A 7,915-nucleotide genomic window follows, 5' to 3' on the forward strand; every position below is an offset into this window, starting at 1 on the left:
TTGAGGTCGGGAGACCAAGATCATACTATAAACCTTGTGAAGCAACAACCCAATATCCAATTAGAATGCGATAAGAAGATAGAATTGTATGATTGTTAGATGTGCCTCAACCCTGGAATTCTTATCATTATTGTTTACAACAGTTGCTTGCTTTGCTTTTGTCACAAATTGGTATTTCTTATTTATTTGCATTTTTATTCACAATTTCACAGTCATCTTGATACTTTAAAACACTTAATACTTCTTTGTCTGAAACTAAAAGTTTTTTAAATTTCTAGTTGCTTAGTCCTCGTGGGAACGATATCTAATTGTCTAAGTCACTATATTGCTTGTACGATCACGTGCACTTGCGTGTGCAGTTGAGCCATAATAAGTTTTTGGCGTCGTTGCCGAGGACTAGTATAATTAGTACTTTGCTAAATTTTTGGTTTTTGATAAGAAGTTTAAGTGTTAACGACTTGATCTTAGCAGGTGAATTTTCGGAAGTTTAGCTGAATATAGGACTGGCGAGAGATAAAGGGTGGTAGAGCCTTTTGCAAAACTAGAACTTATATTTCAACAAAGGCGAAGCGTTCAATATCCCATTCAACAAGTTCAAATGGCTGAAAGAGTTAATTCAAATGATCCTGTCGATCCGAATGTGGGACATATCCCAACTTCGATTATCCCAGTTGTTCCTACTCAACTAGCTGCTAGACCTGTTTGTGAGGTGGAAATTCCACTCACGAACCATGCTACTAACAGTATTCACATGCTCGATCCAGGTGGTCGATTTGAATTAAAACAGAATATGGTGCAATTGCTGAATTCTGGGGCAATTTTCTAGCCTTTCACATAAGGACCCACAGCAGCACATACAGAACTTCCTGGATATAAATGATACTTACATTTCTATAAGAGTGAATACTGATTATGTCAGATTGACACTCTTCCCTTTTTCTTTAATTGGGGAAGCAAAGAGGTGGTTATATGCTGAACCTCCACTCTTCATCCAACTTTTGGGAAGATCTAGATTGGAAGTTCCTTATTCAATTCTTTCCATCTAGGAAGACTGCGCGGTTGAGAAATGGGATTCTGAGTTTTAGACATAAAGAAGGAGAGAATATCTACCAAGCTTGGGAGAGATTTTAAAGTATGCTTAGAAATTTCCCTCACCATCATCAGTCTAACGATGTTCTTATTCATACTTTCATTGAGGGGTTAAAGCCAAATACTAAGATTCTCTTGGATTCAGCAGCAGGTGGATAAGCTCTTGATAAGACTTATGATGAATTGTACATATTGCTGAATAGGATCTCATAAGGGAACCTGAATGGCATTCTAACTCAAGGAGTGCTCCTAAGAAGGTTGCAGGGGTACTAGAGGTAGATTAGTTTACTGCTTTATCTGCTCAGATCATAGCAATGCAATATTAGATACTTACTATGCTTAAGAGCATAAAGTTAGGGGTTGCACAAGCAAAAGCTACAACAAATGCAGTCTAATAGATAAATTCTTGGTGCGAGGTTTGTTGAAGTAGTGAGTACATAGCAGATGCTTGTGCGGCTAATCCAGATTCTGTTAATTAGGTGGGGAATATAAATCGTTAGGGATAGCAGAATTTTGGTAATACATATAATCCCAACTAGAGGAACCATCCCAATTTCTCATGGGGTGGAAATCAAGCACACAACAATAATCAGTATAAGGGGCCCGTGCAACAGAATCAATAGCAGGTTCAGAATAATCAACGTACTACCTCAACAAGTAATATAAAGGAGATGATGAAGCAACTTTTAGTTAATCAAGCACCGTTTGTAGTAGAGTTAAAGAGTCAATAGTTGATTACCAGAAATTTAGAGTCACAACTTGGTCATATTGCGGGAGAACAAAATACAAGACCTCAAGGAGGCTTACCTATCAATATAGAGGCAAATCCAAAGAAGGTAAATATATTTACAAAAATGAGTGGGTTGCAGTTAAAGGTGACAACATTTGAGCAGGTTAGTCCCACTATCACTGATGATGATTCTAAAGACAAGAAGGAGAAAGGGGTCAAAGAAAAAGCTGTAAATGATAAAATCAAGTGGAGAAAAAGATTTTACCTTTACCCTTCCCTTAAAGGCGAAGAAAGAATCAAGAGGAGGCCAGATACAAGAAGTTCATGGGTTTTCTAAAGCAGGTTCATATAAATCTTTCTCTTGTTGATATTCTACAGAGTGTTCAAAAATATGTAAAATACCTGAAGGATATAGTAGAAAATAAGAGCTGGTTGACAGAGTATGCTACAGTTACACTTAATGAGGAGTGCACATTCAAGATACAAAACAAACTGCCCACGAAGCTGAAAGATCCAGGTAGTTTCACTTTGCATATCACTATTAGGAAAACCATCAGCGCTCGTGAATTATGTGACTTGATGGCTAGCATAAATCTTATGCCCACATCTTGGTATCGAGAGATGGGTCTTAGGAGTCCCAAACCCATGACCATTATTTTGCAGTTGGCTGATAGGTCCCTTTCTAGGCCAGATGGAATTATTGAAGATGTTTTAGTGCAAGTGGGATCACTGATCTTTCATGTAAACTTTGTGATTCTTGACTTTTAACCTGATCAGTTGTTCTATTTATTTTGGGATGACCCTTCCTAGCAACAGGGTAGTCACTAATTATTCTAGTAGCAGGGAAGATGACAATGAGAGTGCATGATAAAGTGAAGGATTTTGATGTATACAAGGCACTGAAATTGCCAACTATATATGAGGCATTGTCTGCTATATCCATTATAGACCTTGAGTCTGACCATAGGTTATTGTTGCTAGATGATCTATTAGAGCGAGCTTTAGTGGGTCATGATCCGTATGGTGATGTGGAGGTATTGGCATTAGTTCAAGTCATGAATTCTATGGTTATTGAAACAAGAAAATTGCCTTTTGAGCATTTGAATAGGCTAATTGGCCCATCTCCCAAAGCTTCAATTGATGAAGCTCTAAAATTGAAGCTTAAGGTTCTTCCTCCTCACTTGAAACGTGTTTACCTTGGTGACAATAATACCTTCCCTATTATTTTATCTGTAGGATTATCTGATGTGCAGGTAAAAAAAGTAATGACAGTTTTGAAAAGGAGAAAGAAGGTAATTGGTTGGCAGATGTCTGACATTATAGGGATAAATCCAGTATTCTACATGCATAAGATATACATGGAAGAATATTTCAAACTATAGGTGCAACAAATATGGAGATTGAATCCGATAATGAAAAATGTGGTGTGGAGAGAGGTCATAAGTGGCTCGTTAATAGCATTGTTTATCCAATTTCATACAGCAAGTGGGTAAGTCTAATATATTGCATCACAAAGAAAAGTTGGATGACTGTGGTTACCAATGAAGCCAATGAGTTGATTACCACTATCATGGTAATTGGATGGAGATTTCTATTGACTATCGGACACTCAATAAAGCCACAAGAAAAGACCACAAGAAAGGACCACTATCTTATCCCATTCATTGATCAGATATTGAATAAGTTGGCAGGGCAGGAGTACTACTGTTTTCTTGATGGTTACTTGGGTTATAATCAGATCACCATTGCACCCGAGGATTAAGAGAAGAATACTTTTACTGGCCCATATGGCACATATGCGTTCAGATGTATACCTTTTGGCCTCTGCAATGCACCTACAATATTTTGGAGATGCATGATGGAAATATTCTATGATATGGTTGAAGATTTTGTTGAAGTATTCATGGATGATTTCTTTGTTTAGGTAATCATTTTGATAAATGCTTATAGAGTCTAGATTGAGTCCTAGATCGATGCGAAGAGACAAATCTGGTGCTGAATTAGGAAAAGTGCCACTTTTTGGTCAAGAAAGGAATTGTCCTTGGCTATAAAGTGTCATGTAGAGGACTAGAAGTAGATAGAGCCAAAATTGAAGTGATTAAAAAGCTGACACATTCAATAACAATGAAGGAAGTGCAAATTTTCTTGGGGCATGCAGGTTTTTACAAGCATTTTATTCAGGACTTTTCAAAGATTTCAAGCCTGATGTGTAAATTGTTAGAAAAGCAGACAAATTTGATTTTGGGGTGGATTTTCACGAAGCTTTTAAGAAGCTGACAGAAGCTCCTATTTTGATTTCTCTAGATTGGGAGTTGCCATTTGCATTGATGTGTAATGCTAGTGACGTGGATGTTGGAGCAGTTTTGGTATAGAGAAAAGACAAGGTATTTCACTCTATTTATTATGCTAGTAAAGTCTTGAATGATACCCAAATAAATTACACAGTCATGGAAAAGGAGATGCTAGTTATAGTTTATACATTCAACAAGTTTAGATCATACTTGGTGGGCACCAAGATAATTATGCGCACTGACCATATCGCCATCAAGTACCTCTTCAAAATAAGGATGCCAAGCCTCGATTAATCAAGTGGATTTTATTGCTGCAAGAATTTGACCTAGAGGTTCGTGATAAAAAAGAGTAGAGAATTAAGTTGCAGGCCATTTATCAAGGTTAGAGACTCATGAACATATTTCTAATGACTTTTTCATATTTAGGAGGATTTTTTGGATGAAAAATTATTGGCCGAGCTGGTCGCTTGAGTCTATAGGCTAGAGCTGCCATGGTATGTAGATATTGTAAACCTGTTAGTGTATGGGGTTTACCCTTCCGTAGCTACCACCCAACAAATAAAGAATTGCTTCATGATTCTCGTGCTTATATATGGGATGAGCCATATCTTTTCTAGTAGGGTCCTGATGGTATTGTACGCAGATATATTCTAGAAACTGAATTTACACAAGTGCTACAGAAGTACCATTCATCTTCTTATGGCGACCACCATGGGGGTGAAAGAACTGCTAGAAAAGTATTGGGATCTGGTTTTTTTTGGCTAGCATTGTTTAGAGATGTTGTGGCTTTCATGAATAGTTGTGATCAGTGCTAGAGGTTAGGTATAATTTTAAGGAGTCATAAAATGTCCCTAACAAGATTCTCAAAGTTGAAGTATTCGATGTTTGGGGGATAGATTTTATGGGACCATTCCCACCATTTAATGTCAATGTATATATCTTTGTGGTAGTTGATTATGTTTCTAAGTGGGTGGAGGCAGCTGCCTTTCTGACAAATGATGCAAGAGTAGTGCTAAAGTTCGTGAAAAAACACATATTCACCCATTTTGGCACTCCAGAGCTATAATAAGTGATGAAGGCACGCATTTCATTAACACTTGGTTTAAAATTTTTCAGATAAATATGGTGTTAGCATAAGGTGGCCACTGCGTACCATCCATAAATAAGTGGTCAGGTTGAGGTATCAAATCGGGAGATAAAGCAGATTCTTTAGAAGACTGTTAATGGACAACGAAACAATTGGGCTGAAAAGCTTGATGATGTACTGTGGGCGTACAGGACAACTTATAAGAAACCAATTGGTACCTTTTCATATCTCTTGGTTTATGAGAAAGCATGCCATTTGCCTGTAGAGTTGGAACATCAAGCTTATTAGGTAGTTAAAAAGCTAAATCTTAATATGAACGTCGCGTGTGAGAAGAGGTTGTTGCAATTGGTTGAACTTGATGAGTTTCATCTCCATGCTTATGAGAATGCCAAACTGTACCAGCAAATAATTTTTTTTGCTATTCAATTCAAGGTTAAAGTTGTTCTTAGATAAATTGCGATCTAACTGGTCGATGTCTTTCGAGGTGGTGCGAATGACGCCTCATGGAGAGGTTGAACTATGGAATAAAGAAAAGAATGATAATTTTTTGGTAAATGGACAACGTGTGAAGCATTGTTGGGCTGATCTTGGAGATATGCACAATATGTCCATCACCTTTGTGGATGAGTGACACTGAACTGGGTCATGCCATGACGTAAAATAAGGCACTTGATGGGAGGCAAAAACCCACTTTTACTACCATAATTTTGTTGTCTTTTTTCAATGTGCAAGAATGAAAATGTTGGTGGAAATTAAGAAGACAAAAATTCGGTGAACTACGACCTTTGAGTAACTTAAATAGGTCCTAAGAGGTGAAAAAGGTAAGAGGGAATAAAAGACTCCCCAAAATGTAGAAAATTTTGCCTTCGAAAATTTTTTGGGTACAATGTCCAGTGAACCGACACGAAGTTGACACGTCATGTTGATGTGCATGATTCTCACACTTAGAAAATTTTTTGAAGGCAAGTTCCAGTGACTCGATAGGATGTTGACATATCGCGTCGGTCCTTCCAATGCATTATCCATCGCTCCACATCGATGGTCACTTAGGTAACACTTAGTATAATTTTTTTATATAATTTACAGTGTAGTGATGTGAACTCGACGCGTTACGTCATTCACATCAACGCAATTATTGACGCGTCGCATCGCTTGCCCCATTCGGTGTGAATTTAACCCTAAATAAATCCCTCATTTCCCTCATCTATATATACCCATTTTCTTTCATTCACCTATCCTCCTAAAACCTTAGGCGCTCGTCGTCCTAAGTCTTCTTAGTCCCATTACATAATTTCTTTTAGTGTGTTCCAAATTGGTAACATTACAAGCTTCATCTTCATCTTCTTAACCAAGATTAAAGTAAGTCCTCAACTTCTTATTTGCTCGAATGTACTATATGATAACATGAGTTACTTTGTTAATAAATTTGTGATATATATGAGTTGAGTAGCTCTTTATTCATGGAAGTTAAATATTCAGTGCATGTGTACTTAGATTAGTTGCAGTTACGGGCTTGTTTATAGGCTAAAACTGACTTCTACTATTAGAATCTCTTTGGCATATCATATGCCCATGAGATGGCATCTGGGGTTGTATGATGGCACTAAAATTTTTGAGTACTTAAAATAATGTAGTGATATGTGCACCCTTAAATTGAGACCGGTGAACTTAGGCATCAAATTTAAGTGTGGTCATGTTTAAATTTCGGAAAGTAATCTGAAGTTGTTTGAATAAAGTACGAATACCACCTTAGTAATAGCTACAGACCACTTCTTTGTGTGTCATTGCTGCGTGACTGACGATATTTGACATGTTGAATGCACGTATGTGAAATTGTTGAAGAAGGGGAATGTGTTAGTGAATGACTGTGTGTTTTATAGAGATACTAAAGTTGTTAGTCTGTTAAGTTATTGTGATGAGACTTTGAATTGCCATCTCTGAGATGTATTTTTGTTTGATGTTGGTGGACCGATTATGGTAATTATAGATTGAACAAGGGAAGTCTGAGTACCTTGGTTTATTTACTTGTATACCTGTGCTAGCAACTAAGTGTGAGGTGGATTTCACACTTAGTGTTTGCTAGTTCACCCAAGGTGCATGTCTGATGCATTTGTTGACTATTATGATTAACAGGTATAATGTCTCGCCGGCAACAAAAGAGCAAAGGAAAGAATGTGGCTGGTTCTTCTGAATCTGAATGTAAAAGGGGTCGACAGGTTGACCAGGTACCCCCAACTCCACCTATCCCATGGGGGCGATCCCTGAGGTATGGGACCAACGCAGTTTTGAAAGTTGTCCAAGTATTTGGCAGACCAGTTCATTGATAGGGTCAGCTTGCTGAAGGAGTACCTAAGTATGGTATGCTGAATTGAGTCACTACACATGACCTTCTTGTTCAAATAGCCATCTAAGTGCAACCTGAGTCTTATATGGGAATTTTATGCTAATTAGGACCCACAAAACAAGGATGCAGAGGTTGGGATAAGGGGTTGGGTGGTTAGTTTTATGGCAAACACTTTGAATGATCTACTAGGTACGCCCATGGTGGATGCCGAGCCATTGAAAAGGCTGAATCTTGAGCCACCTTACAAACACATTTGCATCTCTTATGTGGTACTCGTTCAACTGCCTGGTGGATTCATCATAAGAAGGGTGACACTCACGTGTCACTTTCCTTTGCTCACATGATCAGGGAGACACTCTTATGGGCTAGGATTA

The 7,915-nt window shown here is 37.9% G+C and overlaps 1 non-coding gene across 1 annotated transcript; it reads right to left on the minus strand.

Moving 5' to 3' along the window:
- Nucleotides 1–1,056: 1,056 nt before the first annotated feature.
- LOC124889867 lies at nucleotides 1,057–1,163 on the minus strand. Its single transcript, XR_007048780.1, has one exon. It is a non-coding gene; the product is annotated as a small nucleolar RNA R71 (small nucleolar RNA).
- Nucleotides 1,164–7,915: the final 6,752 nt, after the last annotated feature.

Source organism: Capsicum annuum, chromosome 12 (genome assembly GCF_002878395.1).
Source record: "Capsicum annuum cultivar UCD-10X-F1 chromosome 12, UCD10Xv1.1, whole genome shotgun sequence".
Lineage (NCBI taxonomy): Eukaryota > Viridiplantae > Streptophyta > Magnoliopsida > Solanales > Solanaceae > Capsicum > Capsicum annuum.